Source organism: Equus przewalskii, chromosome 32 (genome assembly GCF_037783145.1).
Source record: "Equus przewalskii isolate Varuska chromosome 32, EquPr2, whole genome shotgun sequence".
Taxonomy (NCBI): Eukaryota; Metazoa; Chordata; class Mammalia; order Perissodactyla; family Equidae; genus Equus; species Equus przewalskii.
This window is the reverse complement of record NC_091862.1, coordinates 1,282,437-1,303,678: the sequence shown is the minus strand read 5'-3', so window position 1 is coordinate 1,303,678 and position 21,242 is coordinate 1,282,437. Positions and strand designations below refer to the sequence as shown.

General features: G+C 44.0%; 1 long non-coding RNA gene across 1 annotated transcript; it reads right to left on the bottom strand.

Moving 5' to 3' along the window:
• Positions 1-13,970: 13,970 nt before the first annotated feature.
• LOC139080786 (uncharacterized) lies at positions 13,971-18,105 on the bottom strand. The gene is made up of 3 exons (XR_011535564.1): positions 17,832-18,105; positions 14,773-14,883; positions 13,971-14,235 (listed from the first exon to the last, which is right to left on the bottom strand). It is a non-coding gene; the product is annotated as an uncharacterized lncRNA (long non-coding RNA).
• Positions 18,106-21,242: the final 3,137 nt, after the last annotated feature.

The following is a 21,242-nucleotide window of genomic DNA, read 5'->3' as shown; positions in this document are numbered from 1 at the left end:
CCCAAATTGCTTTGTTCTTGTGCCTGGACAGGTCGGACACTATTTCCAGCTTCCTGGCCTTGACTTCTGCTCCACAAGCACACACGGACTTTGCTGACCCAGCCAACCCTGGATCACCCAGTTCTCCTCTTGACGAGCGGCATGCACTTCTCAGACCCCCAGCGTGGATTTGGGATCGGCGTGTGGCTATGAGCTTCCCCCCACCATGAGGAGTAAATCTACAGATTTTTCTCAAAACATAGTGACCCTAACATTGGGAAGGAAAGAAATGTCACAAAATGCCTTATGAAAATTCTGTATGAAATACAGCAAGACAGGAAAAAAATACAGATAAGAAAACCTGAATGTAGTGGATGTTTATCAAATATCAGACACTGCTCGCTTTGATTACCCCCTTAAACATGGGAAATTCTCCTTTCCAACAAGTAACCTACCAGCCACATGGGGTCACTGAGCCACTGAAATGTGGCTGGTCCCAACTACAAAACACACAAGCGATTCTGAAGACTCAGTACACAAAGGAAATGTAAAATGATCTTCACGCTCGCTACATGTTGAGACGGTAACATGTTGGCTATCTTGTGTTCAATAACACACATTATTAGATTACTATCACCAGTGTCTTCTTACTGTCTTTAGTGTGGCAACTAGAAAATGTAAATTAACCGCATGGCTCCCATTATATTCTTCTCGGTGCCACTAATCCAGTGTTCTCCAAGAATGTGCCACAATCTCATGAACAACAAAGGAGCTGAAGTTTGGAGAGGAGTAATTGCGGGAGCCCGAGATGGAATCCACAGGTGGTGCTCCCCAACACCCACGCTCTGAGCCTTCGTGATGAGGGATTTGCTTTCCAAAATAGGTTCAGTTAGGGAATTTGCTCCACGAAATTAATTTTCAAACCATGACATTGAAACATCTCCCAGTCCTGCCTCTCTGATGCTCTCTCCACTGTCCGGCCCACCTGGAGTGCCCCTGACCCCCACCCTGCCCCATTCCTTAGCAGGGCTTTCCTGGGCCTGGATGACCACTCTGCTATGACCAATGATGTGCCCACAAGGTCAGGAGAGGAACCACCCAAGGATCTTACCTCAGGGCCTGTCCTCCTGTGTCTTGGTTCCCAGAATCTAAAATCCCCAAGTGTCTTGATGCCTATGAGAGTTCTGACTCTGGAGTCAGTGGGAATTATGCAAGAACGATTCCTTATGCTGACTTTGAAGTTACAAGAGAGTGAATCAAATTGTCACTGTCCTGTCCCTCTCTGACTGTGCTGCCCTTGCGTCATTTGACAACTTTTTGTTATTGTTGTTTTTTGTTTTTGAGAAGATTAGCCCGAGCTAACATCTGCCACCAATCCTCCTCTTTTTGCTGAGGAAGACTGGCCCTGAGCTAACATTTGTGTCCACCTCCCTCCACTTTATTTGTGGGATGCCTACCACAGCATGGTTTGCTAAGTGGTGTTCAGATCCTCACTCAGGATCTGAACCAGCAAACCCTGGGCCACCAGAGCAGAGCATGTGAACTTTACTGCTATGCCACCAGGCCGGCCCTTGCCAACTTTTATTTGAATTTTTTTTTTTTTTTTTGCTAAGGAATATTCTCCCTGAGCTAACGTCCATGCCAATCTTCCTCTATTTTTTAGTGTGCTGGCCACCAGCACAGCATGGCTGCTAGTAGAGCCGTGGAGGTCCACACCTGGGAACCAAATCCCAGCTGCCAAAGGGGACCTTGCTGAACTTAACCACTAGGCCAGTGGTGGCCGCCACTCTTTTGCTAGAATTTTATTTAAATCACCAACCTGTGATTCTACCCTGATGCTGAGTTTGAAAGGAAGCTTCTATTATCATGCTTGGGGCATGCACGCACACACACACTCACACATGCACACTCATTCACACACATTCACACACACACAGGCAAATGCACACGCACATACATGCACTTTCACACACACACGCACACTTACATGCACACTCATTCACACGCATACAGGCAAATGCACACGCACATACATTCACACACATGCACACTCACTCCCATGCACAGTCGTTCACACACACTCAGGCACACATACACTCACACACATACAGTCTCATTCACACACACACACAGAGCAAGTCCTCCCCCAGTCCCGCATTGGAATGCAGGGCAATGGTACCATCACTGGTTGTTAGTGAGAAAGAGCCAAGGAAAAGGTGACTCTAGGTGGACAGGACTGGGCCATGCTTCCTCTGTTGGACATTCTCCCTCCACAGCCAATCTTGGAAGGTGTGGGTCTCCTTTTTTTATAGCAAAGTATCATTTCCCTACAGCAGCCCACAGTGAAATGATTCTTCTCTCCTTTAAACGTCTGCTACAATTATTGTCTCTACAATTTGTTTGGGGAAAAAACTGTTACTTTGGGACAAACTACCTATTTCTATGTCACTGTTATTTAATGTCTTATCTATCTGTGTATCATATTCTCAAGGAGATGGTGGATTCCTTGAGGTCAAAGTCCGACCTCATAATCTAGACTCACAAAGCACCGAGTTGGCAGCAATCATCTGTGGGCTGGAAGGTTTTCAAGGCAGGAAAACAACAGGCCTTTTCCATCCCCACACTGCATTTTACTCATTTCAGTTTTACCCAAGAATGGCTCAGGAATAAAGTATTCAAAATCTTGGTCTAAGCTTGAAATTAAATCCTTATGGAAATTCTTTTGGGTCTGTTGGCTTTGGTTAATGGCCTGCCTGCATTTTCGGTATTTTCCACCACTCCAAATTCCATTCGACCTTGCATACCCTCGCCAAATCGGCGTGGACCAGTAGATGCCAGGGCATTTCTGATTCAAACAAGAAAGAAGCGATAAAAGAAATACACTGGACTTTTCAGAGAACTGGGGCCTCAAAATGAAAGCTAACATAAGAAACTTGGCTAACCTAAGACTAGTTCTCTTCAACATCAGAACAACTGACTAATTCAGCCCCAAAACCCTAAACAATTGGAGGAAAAAAATCACTTGAGTTGCTTGTTGCTCTTACGTAGTTAAAACCAGCTGTATGATAAAATAGTCACTATAAGCCCTGTATTTAAGGGGCTGAGCTTGGTAGGACAGAAGCATAGAGTAGCTCCCTTGTTGTTCCCCCCCTGCTTTCTTCCCCTCCCTTGAGTGAAATCCTAGAACAGTCACTTGCAGATAGGAACATCTGGCCCTGGGTCGTGTCAGAAGTCCAAACTCTCTGGTCTAATGTGTCATTTAAGGCCGAAGTTTCCTTATTGATCTTCTGTTTGGATGCTTTATCCATTGGTATAAGTGGAGTGTTAAAGTCTCCTACTATTATTGGGTTACTGTCTATTTCTCCTTGTATATCTGTTAATAATTGCTTTATATATTTAGGTGTTCCTATGTTGGGCACATAGATATTTACAAATGTTATACCCTTTTGTTGCACACTAGAACAGATGGGTTCAGTAGATATGTACAGAACATTCCATCCAAAACCACAGAATACACATGATTTTTGAATGCACATGTAATATTCTCCAGGATAGATTACATATTGGGCCACAAAACAAGTCTTAACAAATTTAAGAAGATTGAAATAATGCCAAGCATCTTTTCTGACCACAATGATATGAAACTAGAAATCAGCTACAAGAAGAAAACCGGAAGAGCCACAAATTTGTGGAGATAAAATAAAATGCTACTGAACAACTATTGAGTCATAGAAGAAACAAAAAAATACCTGAAGACAAATGACACTGAAAATACGACATGCCAAAATCTATGGGATATAGCAAAAGTGGTTCTAAGAGGGAAGTTTATAGCAATTCAGGCCTACCTCAACAAAGAAGAAAAATCCCAAATAAACAATCTAACAGTGCACCTAAGGGAACTAGGAAAATAAGAACAAAGTCCAAAATCAGTAGAAGGATGGAAATAATAAAATTCAGAGTGGAAATAAATGAAATAGAGACAAAAAAAAAAAAACAGAAAAAAAATCAATGAATCTAACAGCTGGTTCTTTCAAAAGATAAAATTGACAAACCTTTAGCCCGACTCACTGGGAAAAAAAGAAAGTAAAATCAGAAACAAAAGAGGAGAAATTACAACAGATACTTCAGAAATACGAAGGCCCATGGTCTCCCACACGCTAAGAGCAAGAGGAAAAGAGTCCCCAGATCCAGGTCTGCAGAGGGGAGAGAATGACAGGAGTGATGCTGTGACTTCCTGAAGGGACAGCCCTCCAACCTCTGACTGGGGGAAACACAGGCTGCCCTGCGGGATCTTTCTTGGAAGTTCTGGGCAGGGATGAACGCTCGCACTGGATGCACCAAATAGCCAAGCCTGTGCTGTCTGCTAGCATATTTGGGGAGAAGATTTCTCTAGGAGCATTGACTATTCCACCCAGAGAAGACTTGGGGCTTCATGCCGAGCCACTGCCTTTCTGGGAGAAGCAGCAGCCTCTGCCCTCCCTCTGGTTCTCATAACTGCCAAACGTGTTGCTTCCTCCTCAACTGCACAAGAAAAATTGAGACAAGATGTTAAACACCCACATGCCTGTCCCAGCTCACCAGTCAGGTGCCCCAAGCAGAGGGGCCTCACCCTCTCCTACCTGGAGTGGAAAGAACCTAAGTCGTTTAGAATGTGAGGATGGAAGGAAGTGTTTTCATAGATGTTTTATCCTAGACCCAAGATTCAACTGTAGTTAACACTATCAACCAGCTGCTTTACAATCTTGCATTAGTTTTCGAAATTAAAAAAAAAAATTCTAAGAAGCCATGCGTAGCCTATTTCAGACTTGAGTCCTTATTTCAGTAAGTGATCTTGGAATGAATTCTAGAACTCTGACTACAATTCCACGTGTGGCGTGTGACACCCAGTTACTAGTGTTCCTCCTTCTGTAACCCGACACGCCCAGAGAAATGGAAGGTCATTGGATGGATTATTATTACATCCATGGACAAGCAGGGTCAGGGATGGGCCCCAAGGAGGCACTCCACCCCAGAGTTTAGAGGAGGGGCACCAAATAAATACCTATGAACAGAATGTGCCAGAAGAAACAACTGCCGGGTAACAATACAACTTGAGGATGATGCCAATATTTGGACATTTTGTAAAACTTAGGAGTGAGTGTGGGAAGAAAAAGGAGTTGCAAGAGAGAATGAGGGACCCATGCTCTGAGGATGCACATGACACGTTTGTCAAACAACTGACAGAGAATATTGAAAAAAGCAAAGTTAGAAAATAAGGCTTTTTAAAAAATTATTACATCGCTGGTACTGCTGAAAAAAGAAAGTGCTTAATTCTCATGTCTAAAACCAATTATTTCAGCAAAAATCTTCTTTGAGTAGAGGACAACTGGTATAGACACTGAAACTTGAATGAGCTGGAATTTTGAAGGTGGGAGGGATGGGAAAGGGAGAGAGAAGACGAGTGGGATGGTAACCACATGTCTGTTATGCACCAGGCACGTTGCCATCTTTAATTCTCACAAAAGTCCTAGGAGGTAAGAACGGCTTGAGGAAACTGAGGTGGCATCCCACATACAAAATGGAGGAAGATTGGCACAGATGTTAGCTCAAGGCCAATCTTCCTCAGCAAAAAAAAAAAAAAAAAAGAGTTGTTGAAGCCACTAAGTTTGTGGTCATTTGCAGCAATAAGAAACTAATATGCATACCCTCACCCTTCCTTTGACCTTCATGTTTATGGGAGCATCAAGGAGATTAGACCAACTCCTCCTTCCCCTACAGGAGTTGTCTGTTAGGACCTGTGGTATCTCTTCCTTAGAGTGGACTTCCCAAATGGTAGCCTGTCCCTTTCCTGATGCTCTAGCCTAAATCTGCAGGAGAGTCACTGTCCTTTCAGAGAAGTTCCAGGAATTCTGCGCACAAATGATCCAGACCCTCCCCAAATATAGGCACATCAAGGTGACCTTGGAGCCTGCCAATTTATATTTAAATGACTAAGAATAAATAAGAATAATTTTAGAAAGTAGAAAGGTTGATTTTGGTGATCTGCTGAGTTGAGTCATAAAGAGAAGGGCTAGAAGCATCTCCACCCAAAATTTTAGGATACGCTTCCTCGGCAATCCTACGTAAGTCTAGGCTAACGAATAGGACACGACAGGAGAGAAAGCAGCGGCTAATGAGGATGTGAGTCATGAAGGAATCTGCGGAGGCTGCAAAGCATGACAGCAAAGACAAAGGCTCGCGGTTGACAGATGTGGGTTGGAGTCTGTTAGGTCTTGGGGTGTGCTAAGCTGCTGTTCTGTGCCTCAGTTTTATCATCCTCCCTACAGAAATAACAGTGACAGCACCTGGCTCCTTGGGCTGCTTGAGAATTAAGAGTGAAGTGGAGCAATGAGGCAGATGTGTTTTGTGCCCAACATCAATCCCTAAGCTGCTCTACCTTTACCCCCACTGGGGCGGGTGGTCCTGTGTGCTCTGACAGCATCCTACCTGCAGCAAGCACCTGCGTCTCTCCACTGCTCATCTTCAGGGCTTTCTCCTGGGCCTCAGAGGCCAGCTCAGCTTGGAAAAGCGGGGAACTCAGAGACTTCAGGGCAGCCCGCCATTGCTGGTGCGTGAGGCCCCATGGACAAGTGCCTCAAAGCAGTCACTCTGGGTGGCCTCCTGTCTCTCCTCAGAAGTCCCTGTGTGGTCGAGCCTTCCTTGTCCGTAACAGCCACCTGGGAAAATGCACCTCCACTGTCTTTTCCTCTCTTCTCGTTTGACTCTCCTCCTTCATTCCTGCTGCCTTTGATCAGCTCCCAAATTAACCAACCCAACGAGGACAACCCAAGTGCTGGTCAGAGGCTCTGCTTGCAGAAGAGCAGGGCATTCCACTCAAGGCGAACACAAGAGTAGAACCCACAGGCGGTCACATAATGACCTGCGGGTAGTAGGGAAGTCAGCCCAAATAGCCATGGTGAGGCGAGGGGGAAAACAGATTTGAGTAGAGCAGATGGTTGAGAACGCTGAGAGTCAGGCTTACAGGTTTGGCTTTATCATGGAGACAGGAAGCCACAAGAGGCTTTTAAATGAAATGATTGGTCTGGCTCCAAGGTTCCCAAATTGTGTACCGAGGCTCCATAGGGATCCCCAGTGAACTCACGGGGGCGCCACTGAGTCCTGTAAATTGTTGAAAGAAATACAACGATGTCTGTCTGTGGAACTACTAGCTTGAGATAGATCATAATTCACCAGATTCTGACATTCCTCTCAATCACGTCCAGTCTTTGCAGGATTTTCACCCTCAGAAACTCAATGTGGCAATGAGGACATGAGGTGGCAGTGTCCGCCTGATCCCAAAGTGTGAGAAGCCGTGCTATGCTCAGGGGAAGTAAACACACATTAAGGCCTTTGGATCTAACTGCTTACTGAAAAGAACTGCTAGATATTTCCTTTGGCCTAGGGGCACCACGAAAAAGAATTATTGCGACACTAAGGCTGCCATGGACCATGCCATTGGAGGTCTCTGGTCTAGCAGATAAACCACCTGTCAACGTTTATTAAAGACGTTGGCCTCAAGAAAGTTCATAGGAAGAAAGAGAAATTGTAGTGAACTGAGGTTATGCAAGGTTAAGCAAGAACTATTGTGAGAAATTCAAAGCAAAACTAGACAGAGATGCTTTCTTCCACAAGCCTCCATTTCACTATTTGAGAAATAAAATTACAATAACCAGATGGGCTCCACCGGTGCCCGCACAGCATGTTCTCTGCAGCATCTTCCAGAACAGTCTTCCTCTGAGCCTCAGAGTCTCTTTCACAGCCTCCCACCACTGGGATGGAGTCAGGGCAGGGGGCAGAAGCTACCTCCCTTTCGAGATTTAGATTTGATACGTGTCACGGGAATGGTAAAGCCCCTCCCCTATGTCAGAGGGAGAGCGCCCCGCAGGACTAGAAGGGGAAATCGCCACAGCATCACGTGGATGGACTCTGTTAATTTTTTTCATTCATTGGACTCATATTGACTAGGGAAGCTCTCCCCAGATTTATAACATAATAATTGGATACAACCCTATTTTCCCAGACGTCCTGTGTGTTCCTTCCCTCTTTACTGTGTACCCATAGCCAGACATATTCTGCCTTCTTGTAAAAGAAGTATTTTGCTCTAGCCTTTTTGAATTCAACTAAATCTATTTTTTTAAGTCTGTCTTGCTGTGGTTGGTATAAGGTCCTGTAACTTCTCATGATATAGGAGCTGCTGAGGGTGGAATTTTTGGTCACCTTAATGTGCTCTGGATTGCGGAAGACAGACGGAGGAGGATGTGTGTCATCACCTGTCATTGTCCAAGCAGCACCAGGTGGGTGTAAGGGTCAGGAAGACACACTGATCGTCCAGCCAGACGGCAACTTAACGTCCCAGCGAATCCCCTTGGGGCAGATCTGGGAACGCCGATCCTATTCAGGGTTTCAGCTTCTGATTTCAGCACACTGTAAAGATAAGTTGTGATCTTTCCAAAAAGCGATTTTTCCCTCCACCCGCACACATTCAGAAATAAACTCTTCCTCACTTCTCCCATTTTTATTAACACAAAGCAATGTGGACATTAGATTACTGACAGTCAACTCCACTAAGAGTAAAGAGCCCAGAATGAAAACGTGTCTTCAAGTGTGCACGCCCCAGCTGCCGTACGTTAATCAAACGCTCCCTGCGGCCAGGATCAAAACTCTCTTTCCCAAAAACCAGGTTCCTGCCTCTTGGGGGTCGTGCGTCCTGCTAAAAAGGGCGTTTGTAAAGGTAAACATTCTTCCCAGGAGAAAGTATAGTCCTAGAGGCAGGGATGTCACTGACCTGTGCCCAGAGTAGATGCCCCACAGGAGAATAAGGCATGAGTGATTGAAGTGTTTTTCTAGTTATTTATGTCATAGAAATTATCACTAAGGAAAATCTAAACAAGTTAAAAAAGCAATCAAAATTTAATTGCCGGATCTGTAATTTGAACCCTTTTTTTAGCTAACATCCATGCCCATCTTCCTCTACTTTCTATGTGGGATGCCTACCACAGCATGGTTTTTGCCAAGTGGTGCCATGTCCACACCTGGGATCCGAACTGGCGAACCCTAGGCCACCAAGAAGCAGAACATGCGAACTTAACCGCTGTGCCTCCAGGCTGGCCCCATGAACACAATTTTATAGAAAAGGAAGAAAGTAGGAAAGAGGGAGAGAAAGAAGGAAGGAAGGGAAGGGAAAGAAGGGAAGAAAAGAAGAAAGAAAAAGAACAGATAATTCCAGAAGCTTAACCCGAGAACCTGAAATAGGCTGGCAGGATGGCTAATGTACCACTCAGTTCCTGGGTAGACATACTTGCTAAAAATGTACGTTACTACTAAAGTATTAACTAAATGCTTTCTAATGTTCTTCCCCCAGGCTATAGTATGAGGTGGATAGTAGACTCCAGCTGCTTTTATCGCGATGGCTCAGTGCTTTGTTGCTGAGGTGAGCGTCTTGCTGGCTTTGCACTTTGGATCCTCTTACTGAAAAAATGTTCCCTATTTGTCACAAGGAGCCTTCCTGGTGGGCAGTACATGAAAACGGTCTGTGTTTAAGGCACATGTGATCTGCTTTATACAATCTTCTTTTACTGGTCTTATTTCTGCTGATTTATTATTCCCCAGGATCTCTGAGAATATAATATTTCCCCTTGTTTTGATGACCAGGAATTGTATTACAGGTCAACAGGGATTTTCAAATACCAGCCTGGAGGAAAACACTTTCTTGAGGCTGAACCCTTGCACCATCCCTCCACTTGTGTCCTGATTCTTCAATCTCAGGTTTAAAGACTGGAACATTTGTGGTACCAGGAGGTCAAACCAGGTCAAAGGAGACCCTTCATTACATGAAACACACAAATATTCCCTCAACACAACCATTTCTTTTTTTGTTCTGTTTTGTTTTGTTTTTGGGGAGATTAGCCCTGAGCTAACATCTGCTGCCAATCCACCTCTTCTTGCTGAGGAAGACTGGCCCTGAGTTAACATCCATGCCCACCTTCCTCTATCTTATATGTGGGATGCCTACCACAGCATGGCGGGCCAAGTGGTGTGTAGGTCCGTACCCGGGATCGGAACCGGCGAACCCCAGGCTGCCAAAGTGGAACATGCACACTCAAACGCTGCACCGCGGGGCCGGCCCCCACAACCGTTTCTTTTTTAAGTGATTTCCAGAAAATGTATTGCTGACATGCAAAATTGCCGCCGTAGTATTACAAAAAAAGAAATTGTGTTTGGAGGTAAGCGCTGGGAGCGCCATCCTTGGTTGAATGCCTAGAGACACATGCGGCCGGTCATGGCTCCAGGATTTCTCCAGCAGGAAACCAGTGCAGCGGCCAGCCGGTCCAGGCTGTGATGCAATCTGACCACCACTTGGGCCCTATGACCCGAGGACGCCCCAGTCTCAGAGGTATCTGTGGTGAGGAAGAGGAGTATGCAAAGCTTACATTGATCCCCAATAGGAAAATCCCAATGTTAGCCCCTAAAATGCTAGGATCAGTCTATCCCACGTGAAGCAGAGAATGATCTGCCATTCAAAATCCGGGGCCTGGCAAGTTACCAGTCTCTCCTGGTGATAAACTCCTCACCACGGGACTCTACATACCCTGCATCCGCAGGCACACGGCGTGGTGGATGGGACCGAGAGATGGAAACAGTTCATGCGAACTGAGCACAAGAGGCCCCCAAATGTAAAATGCACATGTAAGTAGCTGGGCCACCCACCGCTGCTCCCCAGAGCCTCTGCCTCTTTTCACATCTGTGGCCACCCACTGGGTCCTAGATGGAAGAGGGACAAGCCTGGTCACAGCTGAGACATCTCAATGTCTAGGTGCAAGCTGAAAATAGAGAGCTGTTACTACAGGACAGAGGCCTCGGGTGTGGCCCTGGAAGAGGCTGAGGGGCAGAACTTCAGGCCACGTAATCAGTCACCACGTCCAGCCTGTGAAACAGATTTGACTTAAAGTGAAAATATATGTAGAATCACGAGCGAGGATGAATAGCTTGGCAGTTTGGTCAAGGGCTTAGAGGGAAAAAGGTGACAAGGAGAGAGCTAGACAAGTGGTTAGTGGGTGCGCCAATGGGAGTGAGCACCATGACCTGTGGAGTGGGCATCGTGACCTGTGGAATGGGCATCACAGTCTGTGGAGTGGGCGTTGTGACCTCCGGAATTGAGCAGTATGGACTGTGGGAGTGGGCACATGGCCATTGGAAATGGAGATCATGACCTACGACGGTGACACTCTTTTTATTACATGTTGTTTCTTTGCTGAGAAGATCTATCACTGATGAGGCATGCACACACACACACGCAAACGCCAAGTAGACAAAATGACTCACCCACCCTGTGCCACAGCCCCCCATGCTGGCACAGTGGGCCCGTGGAAGCAGCGCGCATGGGGGCTATGCTTGGCCCAGCAGCGTGGGGTTCTAACTGATCACAGCTGATGTAGCGACTGCCTGTCACTGTCAAATGCTTAATCCTTCAGATACAGAAACCACAGCTGAGCCCACAGTTAGGCAGCATCCTTTTAGAAAACAAAACAGCCACCTGGGGGCAGGTCGATGCATTGGACCCCTTTCATCCAGGAAGAGCAGCAGCTCATCTTGACTGCGATGGACACCAGATTCCAACGTCGGGCAGCCAGCTGGGTTTCCACCCAGACTGAATTCAATGACCTAGTTCAGCAGTTATGACGGTAACAAGATTGTTTATGTGTGAGCATCCCGGGCATTTTTCTCACCCCATCCTTGCATGCAAAGAGAATTGTGTATTTGCCTGCTCAGCTTCTCTTTGGTGCGAGGTCAGGTGTGGATGGTTTTAAAGAAGGCAAATGTCAGATACCATCAAAAATGTCTGCTCTTAGCAGAACCACGTGTCAGCTGAAGCTCTTCATGTGCAGAAGTAGGAGTCCTGAGCCTCCAGGCCTTAGTTTCGGTCCTGAGGCACTTCTGTCCACTTCTACATGACAACATAACTGCATTGGCATTACCAGGAATTAAGGGAGAAAAATGCATTGATATCCCCAGTTGTATTTGTTCCCTGAGAAACATGAATGAACATGTGTTTTTTGAAGACTGTATGTGGTCCATCTTCCTGTATCTTTGTGCTAGAAGTCATGCATAAAACTACTGTGCGTATTTTGAGTATTTAACTTCTTCAAGTTGCCTCCTCAGCTAATGTTCTTCTATTTTTAGGGCAATGGTTCAATCCTCTAAGCATATTCTGTCTAAACTTTATCAATATGAAGACATTCTATGTCATTAAAGACATTTTCCTCTTCTCCTGATACCACAGGTGGGTATAAATTTCCTAAGATAAATATTTCACTCTATACAATTAAAAGTTTGTCCATACACACATCTAGGGAAGAGTAGAACATAAATCTTGGTGAAATGCCCCCTTGACTGCCAAAAAGGCAGGAGATAATCCCCTCTCTTTTTTCCACCAGAGGACTTGGTCAATAATAGATTACACCAAATTCATGTTTGTTTAATAAATAATAAATGTCTAAATGAATAAATCATAATTACCAACCACTCCCAGCTAAATCACTCAAAGTATTCTTAACAAATTGAATTAATAGCCCATAATTCTTAACTCATAAGCCAAAAGAAAAAAATTTAATAATTTGAAGATTCTACTGGGAGAAGTAAACCACAAATGTGAAACAAAGAAAAGTGAAGTTTATATTATGAGCATTGTAAGGCAGTATTTTGCATATGTGTGTTGTCACTGCTTAGCAATAGAAAGTAAGAAAAATATCATCACTAATGTTTTCTATAAATAGCATAAAGGTCATTCCTATGCCTTCTCGGTATGTTTACCCAATCTGTCATTTTCAGAAATCTCCTTTGGTAACCTAGATAAAGTCATTTAAATATTTGCTCAATCTGGTCCTCCAGTCTTCCAACCTTAGGTTATCTCCATAAAAGATGAGCATTTTTAAATTTGCTGGTTTTTAACTAGTTTGAATCCTAACTCTACAGACAGCGAGGACCCAGAGTAACTTCTCTGGCATTGGATGAAGGATTCACAGTGGAGCGTTTACAGGTTTAATGCTCATGAAATGTTCAACTGTAAGTATCATTCTCCATGATAATCACAGGGTTTAAGAAAGAAAAGACACTTTAAAAGTCCTGGGGGAATTACAAATAACCATTTATACCTAGTAATGAACATCAAAGCCCAAGATATCATGACACAAGTAATTATCCTTTGTTTCTCACATTAAATGTCTAATAATGTCTTTTTTTTTAAAAGATTGCCACCTGAGCTAACGTCTGTTGCCAATCTTCATTTTCTTTTCTTCTTCCTCTTCTCCCCAAAGCCCCCCAGTACATAGTTGTATATTCTAGCTGTAGGTCCTTCTGGTTGTGTTATGTGAGATGCCACCTCAGTATGGCTTGATGAGCAGAGCCATGTCCACAGCCAGGATGCAAACCAGTGAAACCCTGGGCTGCCAAAGTGGAGAGCGTGAACTTAACCATTCGGCCACAGGGCTGGCCCCTCTAATGATGTCTTGATTACTAAATGTTGATTCCAAAGATGAAATTTCATTTTGGTGATTTTTCAAAAATGTTAGAGGTCAAACATATCCATGCCCATGTATGTTCACAGCAGCATGATTCACTATTCCCAAAAGATGGAAACAAACTAAATGTCCAGCGTTAGATGATAAACAACATGTGGTCTACCCATGTAATGGAATATTATTCAGCCATAAAAAGGAATGAAGCTACAATGTGGATGAATCTTGAAAACATTATGCTCAACGAAAGAAGTCAGAAACAAAGGCCACATATAGTATGATTCCATTTATACGAAATGCCCAAAATAGGCAAATTAGTAGAGACAGATAGCGGATTGGTGGTTGTCAAGGTCTAGGGGTAGGAGAAAAGGGGAGTGGGTGCTTAAAGGTTGTAAGATTTCCTTTAGGGGTGACGGAAATGTTTTGGAATTAGATAAGGGTGACGGCTGCACAACATTGTGAATGTACTAAAAGCCACCATTTTATTCACATCAAAATGGTTAATTTATATTTTGTGAATTTCAGGTCAATAAAAAGAAAAACGTTAGAGGCCTTGAATTGGAAAGGTTACAGAGTTATAAAAATTCCAAAAGCACAGGCAGTGTAGCAAGGAAGAAGAGTCTGCCAGACGGAGAGCTAGAATGCTTTCGTCCAAGAACAGGTTCCACCTCCACCTGACCAGCAACACCTCCTTGGGTCAATCACCTCATCATGGCCTCTTCCTCTGTAAAATGAGACAAAAAACATCAGTCCTCATGCTTCATGCACAGTTGTGAGTCGGAAATGATATAGGGACACACAGACACATGCACTTTTAAACAATATACATCTACAAATTGAGCCACATAAACCTGCAAACATGCACGCTTTCAAACGTGGATGGCACTGTGAGGGTCATTGTTTTATGACGAAGGGTATAAACACTATTCGGAATATTCTCCTCTCACTTGGGCACTGGGTACTATTTCCAGTGAGGAAAGTAGCCATTTGGTGTGATTGTAATTTATAGGAAATACTGCAATAATTTCTCCATCTAAAGCTCTTCTACGAAGACAAAATACCTTCAATGTATTCCGGATGGCAGTGAATCCCTATTTATGATCTTTTGAGGAGAACACAGTTAACTCATAATTGTGTCATCTCCTGATATTTTGAGAATGGTTACCTGGTCATCAGATGGAAGAAATCCACAATCTTGGGATTTAAAAACATTCAAAGCATTTGTTTTTGTTTCTAATCCATTTACATACATAATACCAACCATTTGCAGCTTAATACTAATTGGCTCAACGGATCTTCCTTCTTCTTATGAGAATAGGGCCCTGGGAGACCAGGTTGGGGCAGGGAGCTCTGGAGTCCTGAGAAGATGGACCTGGGGAACAGGTGAAATGCAATATATAAGAAGATTGTTTGAAGAATAAGGCTCCAGGCACAAGGAGGACAAGGCTGAAAGGAAGGGAAAATGCTATGTCTGCCATTTTCCCCAAGAAGGTGCCGATATTTAATGCTTAACAGACACAATGGTGAGAATGAGGAAAACATGCACTGGATTGGTTGTAAAGCTTCTAGAAGACCAATGCAAACAGTAAAGCAACAAATGCAGGTCTGATGATGATGATGGTTTTAAAAACTCTCTCCACGTACACTGAAAATGTGTGAAAATGCACTCCCTCACCAACTGCTTCAGTTTAAATGAACCAGAAAGAGCTCAGAGTTGAGAGGAAAAAGGTCACTGTCAAGTTTTGGGCAAGTCCCTTCACTTCTCAGAAGCCAGAGACTTTGTTTTCTGTTAAAAGAGAAAATAACATCCCCTCACAGTGTGGTGAAGAGAACTAAATGAGACTATGTGAGTTAGCAAATATTTCTGTAGCACCTTCCTAAATGCTTTACAAACAGTAACTCATTTAAATCTCCCAACAACACAGATGGGCAGGTACTATTATCATCTTTATTTCACAGATGAAGAAATTGACAGAGGTGAACTGAGTTGCCCAAGGCCACAGAGCAAGGCTCTAGACTCTGTGCTATCAACCATCACACCATGTGTATAGAAAAAAAATATATATATATATACACATATATTTATCTCCGTATAATGCTATTTTTACATGGAAAATGTATGTATGTATGTATATAAAATTCACTTTAAAATTAATTGTCCACAAACGACAACTTTTATTATAATTAATCCCAAATCTACTTGGAACAAGAGAGGGAGAATGCCAAATGTGGGTGGTCTCCTTAATTTTTGCCATTGGCAAAGACACAGACGTGCACACACACAGAGCCATATAGGCAGAAAGCTAAAATATTAACAACAGATTTGACTAGATTCTCTCATGCACATGGTTACTGTAGTCTGTTTTTCTGAATGCACATAAATACTGTATTTATTGGTGTCTGCTTAAGGCTATCCATGGATATCTCAAATTCCTATCTTTATATCTGGTTTTATTCCTATATAAATGACATATGTAGCTTTGACCATCTGGTTGGATCACAAAAATCAAGATACTTGAGGCCAAACCAAAGTATAATTTCTTTTATGAGACATATAACGTGGTGGACAGTATCTGGAGCCCATAGATCATGATTTCAAATAGAAAACATATGAATGGAGCAAGAAGAATATCTAGTAATTGCCACCTGGCCTCATAGTTCCCGTCTTCCCTTTTTTACAGCGCTGTTTGATAACAGGGCAGAGCTCTCAGGAGTGAAGTCAGGAAAGAACTCCGATGGCCACTTCCTGATGGCACCAGATAGAGCCACACCGACAGCCCATCTGGGCAGCTTTCGGAAGGTGCCTCAGTAGAACTTGCAGAAATAAGATGGTGAAAAATGAGTGAAAATAGAAGAATGAAAGGCATTTCAACTCTTTTCTAAATAATCTGAGATGGGAAAACACCATTCTGCCTTTTTCATGTGGGTAGACTAGCCCTACTTGTATCTGAGGCTCGATGGCTTTCGAGAGCACGCCACCAACAAGACGCTGGTCATGGGGCTGAATTTCTGTAGGGTGTCATGAATCTCTGTTTAGCTAGGTGAGCCTATCTCCACACTCAGCCACAAAAAACATGGACTTTTGACTCCCAAGTTCACCCTAATGGTCCCGGGAAGGATCTGGCTAGAGGAAGAAGCTTGAGAAGCATCCTGTGATGACACCAGGGAAATAACTGAGAGCCTAGATGAACTCATGATTTGTAGCACAATCTTTTAAATATAAATTTATTTTATGATATCAAAAGAATTCTAAACAAAATCATTGGCTTTCATCAAGGAATTCTAGAAATACACAATTCCTTTGAGTATAAAAAAGGGATTTTTTGCCTCACAGAAACGCATAAATTGTATGCACCCCGAATTCTTAAATGACACAACAGAATTACTCTAAATTTACTAATAAAATAGAATTCTATTGAATGTTCTCTAAATCTCCAAATATGTGTTTTTTTTAAAAAAACATGTTACATAAATCATAAGAGAAAAACTAGCATGTGCTCCCAATCTTACTTGAATATTTCTTCAATTGGAGCACATGATGTTGGTTTAGAAGATAACACATCATGTGGAACCAATCTCGTAATTTATTTGGAATCTTCTCAAAAGTGAGTTATGCCAATCATTTAATAGTTTAGTATGGAGCAATACAAGTAGAATGCTATTAAATATAAAAATATTTAATTATAAGAGGGCCGTCTAGAAATTCACTAAGGAGGAATTAGTTATTTAAGAAGAAAGGTTATTTCTAAGGTGTCCCAGGCAGCCCCTGGCCTTTTGAATCACCTCAGCTGGCCCATCTTCAGGACACCACCAGCTCATAGAGAAGACACAACCCTTTAAAGGAATCTCTGATTGCTTTTTATCACCCAAATCTCCCTCCAGTTCTCTCAATATCAGTCTCTGAACAAGTGGCTTGGGGAGAACTTTGAGCTTGCTTTTGGCCTGACGGGTTTAGTGTCCACCCATGTTTTCCTCGGTGTTGGAATCGTTTGCTAATGTGTTTTGTCCCTTTTGCTCCTAGAGTCTCTCATGACCTCCTGAAGAAGTTGATCCCTGGCCCTGTAGGAACGCTGCCCATCACTGTCCACTGGTGAGGTCCAGCCACCATGAGGGAACAGGGCAGGACTCAGATATTTGAGAAGAATCCACGGTCCCAGGGGTCTTCCTTTCCCCGTCTCAGCCCCTAACCCAGGCTCCCAACTGGGAAAAGTTTCCACCAGCCCCTTTGCCTTGAACTGGGAGCATGAAGCCACAGAGGATAGCACAGAACACTTCCCCTTTTCCTGCTCATTTTTCAGAGGGGAGACTGGAATTACTTACCCTGAACTTGTTGCGGGTGATATGAGATGTATCCATCATCCCTTCTCTCCTGCATCAGTTTCCTCCCAGAAAATTCGAGTGGCAGTAAAACTTCTAGTTTCAGCACACCCTGCAAAGACTTGCAGTTCTCAGAGCTGGAAGTTTGCAGAATTTAAAGGGAAGACATCCACCCGTCAGTGAGAAGGGCAGGAATAGGTCCACCTGCTGCGTCCCCTTCAGAGAGGAATTCTGAAGGATTCCCAGCTGCTCTTGGAGCATCTTCCACAGCTCAAACCTATTTTAGACCAACGTTGTGAAAAGTGGGATCAGCATGCCAGAGGGTTTCCCAGGGGTTTAGATTAGCTTATACCTACTTCACACTGTGCCACAGTCACTTCACACGAGTGAAAGAAAGACAAATAGCCCCTAGCTGATGTTGGCCACTCCCAACAGACATCAGGAGAGCTGACATGGTGTGCGGCAGGACAGCCATCCCTCTGTCACAACAGGTCACTGTGTAGACAGAACTCAGAGCACATTAGCTCCATCACCAGGATTCATTCAAGTCTACTAGGAGTGGGAAGGACCAGGCATGTTGGACCTGGACGTTCTGCAAACTCACTCATGTGAGAAGATGTGGATCCTGCCTGCTGGCCAAACCCAAGATGGATTCAGGACCTTCAGGCAGCTTTGAGATAAGGCCCTGGTCTCTCAGACCCCTACAGACCCTTTGAGATAAGACACAAGTCCCTTTCAAGATAGATGGGCTTGTCCCTCACAACCCCTCACCCTTCTGTTCCTTCTCCTCCCTCACAAAATCTCGGGCACTCCAGGCAAGAAGCCCAGGCATAATCTGGTCATGATTTGGAACAATACATACTCTTTACTTGCAACAACAGCCACTGGAACTGTGTGGAGCCCTCATGGGCTTCTGTCTCTGAGCCCCACTAACTAAGACTACCCAAGAGAACCTACAATAATTTCTGAATTCCTCCATTCAGAAGACATGACCACACAATGACTTCAGTTCCCCTCTCCTTGCCCAAGAAGATGTCCCCATTCCTCTGGGACAACCACAGCCCATCAGTAGGCTCAGTCCTGCTTGAGGGCAACATCCTCAAGAATGTCTATGGTCATCTACCTGCCACTGTGCCATCGAGAAAAGAAAATCATATTTCTGTAGGGTGGGAGAGGCCGTCTGGGTTAGAAGGGCTTGGGCTCACTTATGTCCCTAATCTACACAATAAAAACTGGGAAACCACTTCTCTGGGACTTTTGATAGCACTAAAGCAAGAAACCAACCCCATTAAAATCTGATTCTGACATTTCTTCTCGTGCCAATACACCGTCTTTCACCATCCCTTGCTTTACTTGGTCTGATGCTCCCCTCTGCAAAGCACCCCCTCCCCAGCATGGATATTCAAGACGTGGAGGTGAAGTAGCAACAGCGGGAGTGCTAGATTCCTGCTAGCAGTGCAGCTGACTCCACGGCCTAACCGGGAAGGACCACAAGCCTGGATGTGGGAGGGCCCTCCCTCCGCCTGGGACGCCTGGAGTTCATTATGACTTTCCTCTGGACAAAATCAGGAAAGCCCAAGGAAGAGGGTATTGCATCTGTGTGTGTGTGTATGAGCGCGCATGTATGTAAAAAGGAAGATTTCCTGCTTCTGGTGTTCAAAGAAAAACCAACCATGCTTTTCATAAAACGGTTATTTATTGCTTCAAAGATCTCAGTCACGATCACTGAACCACCCAGCTGGAGCAGCCTGTCCGGAAGAGGCGAGCGTTCCTGTGATGGAGACGCAACTGAGAACCACCTAAAGAGGACCAGGGAGGGGCAGTCTTGCGTCATTTGAAAGAGAACTTTTAAAATTGTAATGTAGTTTTTGGATGGACACTTTAAAGTTTTTTAACAGTTTATACTTTGATGATAGCTTTTTAAAATCAACTTAAAAATGATTATGCTCAACCAATTAGCATGGCTTGAGGCAATGGAAGACAAGCTTTGATACTGAACATGGAGCATAGATAAGAATCGCCAGGGATTTCTTTTTCTTTATCCAAAGTGGCATGCATTTTAAAAGATGTGATGAGGGGGACTTCAAATGACTTTCAGAGGAGCCCAGACATGGCAGGTGGTACACAGTGAGACCCAGGATTGCAGGACACACAGAAATGGTGTCCCAAGCACGCTATCATGGACTCACTGGGGTGAAAGTTCTGCCTCCAGGCTGGTGGGACCTAGGGCGCTTGTTCTGAAGCTGCAGAAGCCTTTGGATTCTCCCCAATTTTTATCTTAGTGCTACGGGAGTCACAGAGAACCCAAATTACAAGGAATTCCTTCTCAGTCGGAAAGGAAATACATCGGGAATTCAAGAACAGCAGTGGCTTGGAATTGCTTAAGCCACCATGCAAAAGATTAATAAGGAAGATAATTGATTAAAGTTCACAGTGAAGAACACTTAAAATTTACCTACAATCAGTGGGAAAAACGAGGAGTTGTCTATATCCTGTTTTAAATGGCTAAAATGTAAATGGATGGTAATCCATTGGCAGTTAAAGTTAACCTTCTTCTTGGGGATTCAAGAGACCCAAGAAAGTGCCACTTTGAGCTTTCTTTTCCAAATTTAACATGTGTTTCTATTCTAGATAGTCACAAAGACGTTCCAGTGTTTTCAGAACTAGCTGCCTTATGGAAAGATGAATCCGTGCTTCACCTTGTTAGGACCTACTTGACTCACCTGGATGGGGGTCCGAGTTCTGCAGGATTCTGGACCTCAGCCGAGGAGCTCAGCGTGGAACCACAGTGAACATGAGATTCTAAAGAGCAGGGCCAGCGGTGGAGGGCACAGTCCAAGGTCCAGGGACTCTTCAAAGCCTAGCAGCTGAAAGTTGTGCAAAGAGGAATAGACTGTTTCATTTGGTGCCCAGGCAGACACTCCAACTAACAAGGCAGGAGACAGAGCTTCTAGGGTATTTTTTGAGGCTTAATGAGGCAAATGGGGGCACCAAAGCATGCGGGACCCTGGGTGAAATTGACACCCTTCCTTTAGAAATAAACATTGCATATTCTTGCCTTAATTATACATCGTAATGAAGGAAGTCTCATAAAAAATAATCTCATAGGGGCTGATTGTCCAGAAACTGTTTCTCCTTGTAAATTCCCACAGCTTCAAGCTGCATTCACAGCGCCGTACTGGGCCAGGGTCGGGAACAGGTGGATCTCCTGGCTTCTTACCAAACAAGTATGAAAAGTACTGGTTATCCAACAGAAGTCCACTCTAAACACCGTCTCTTGGGCTGATGCAACAGCAGAAGATGAATAACGTCAAACACTTATAGCAGGAAGCATGAGTAGGATCACTTCTGAGTGAGCAAGCGAAGTTTATAGCTCACGGTCTCACAAATATACAATTCTGCACCTGCACAGAG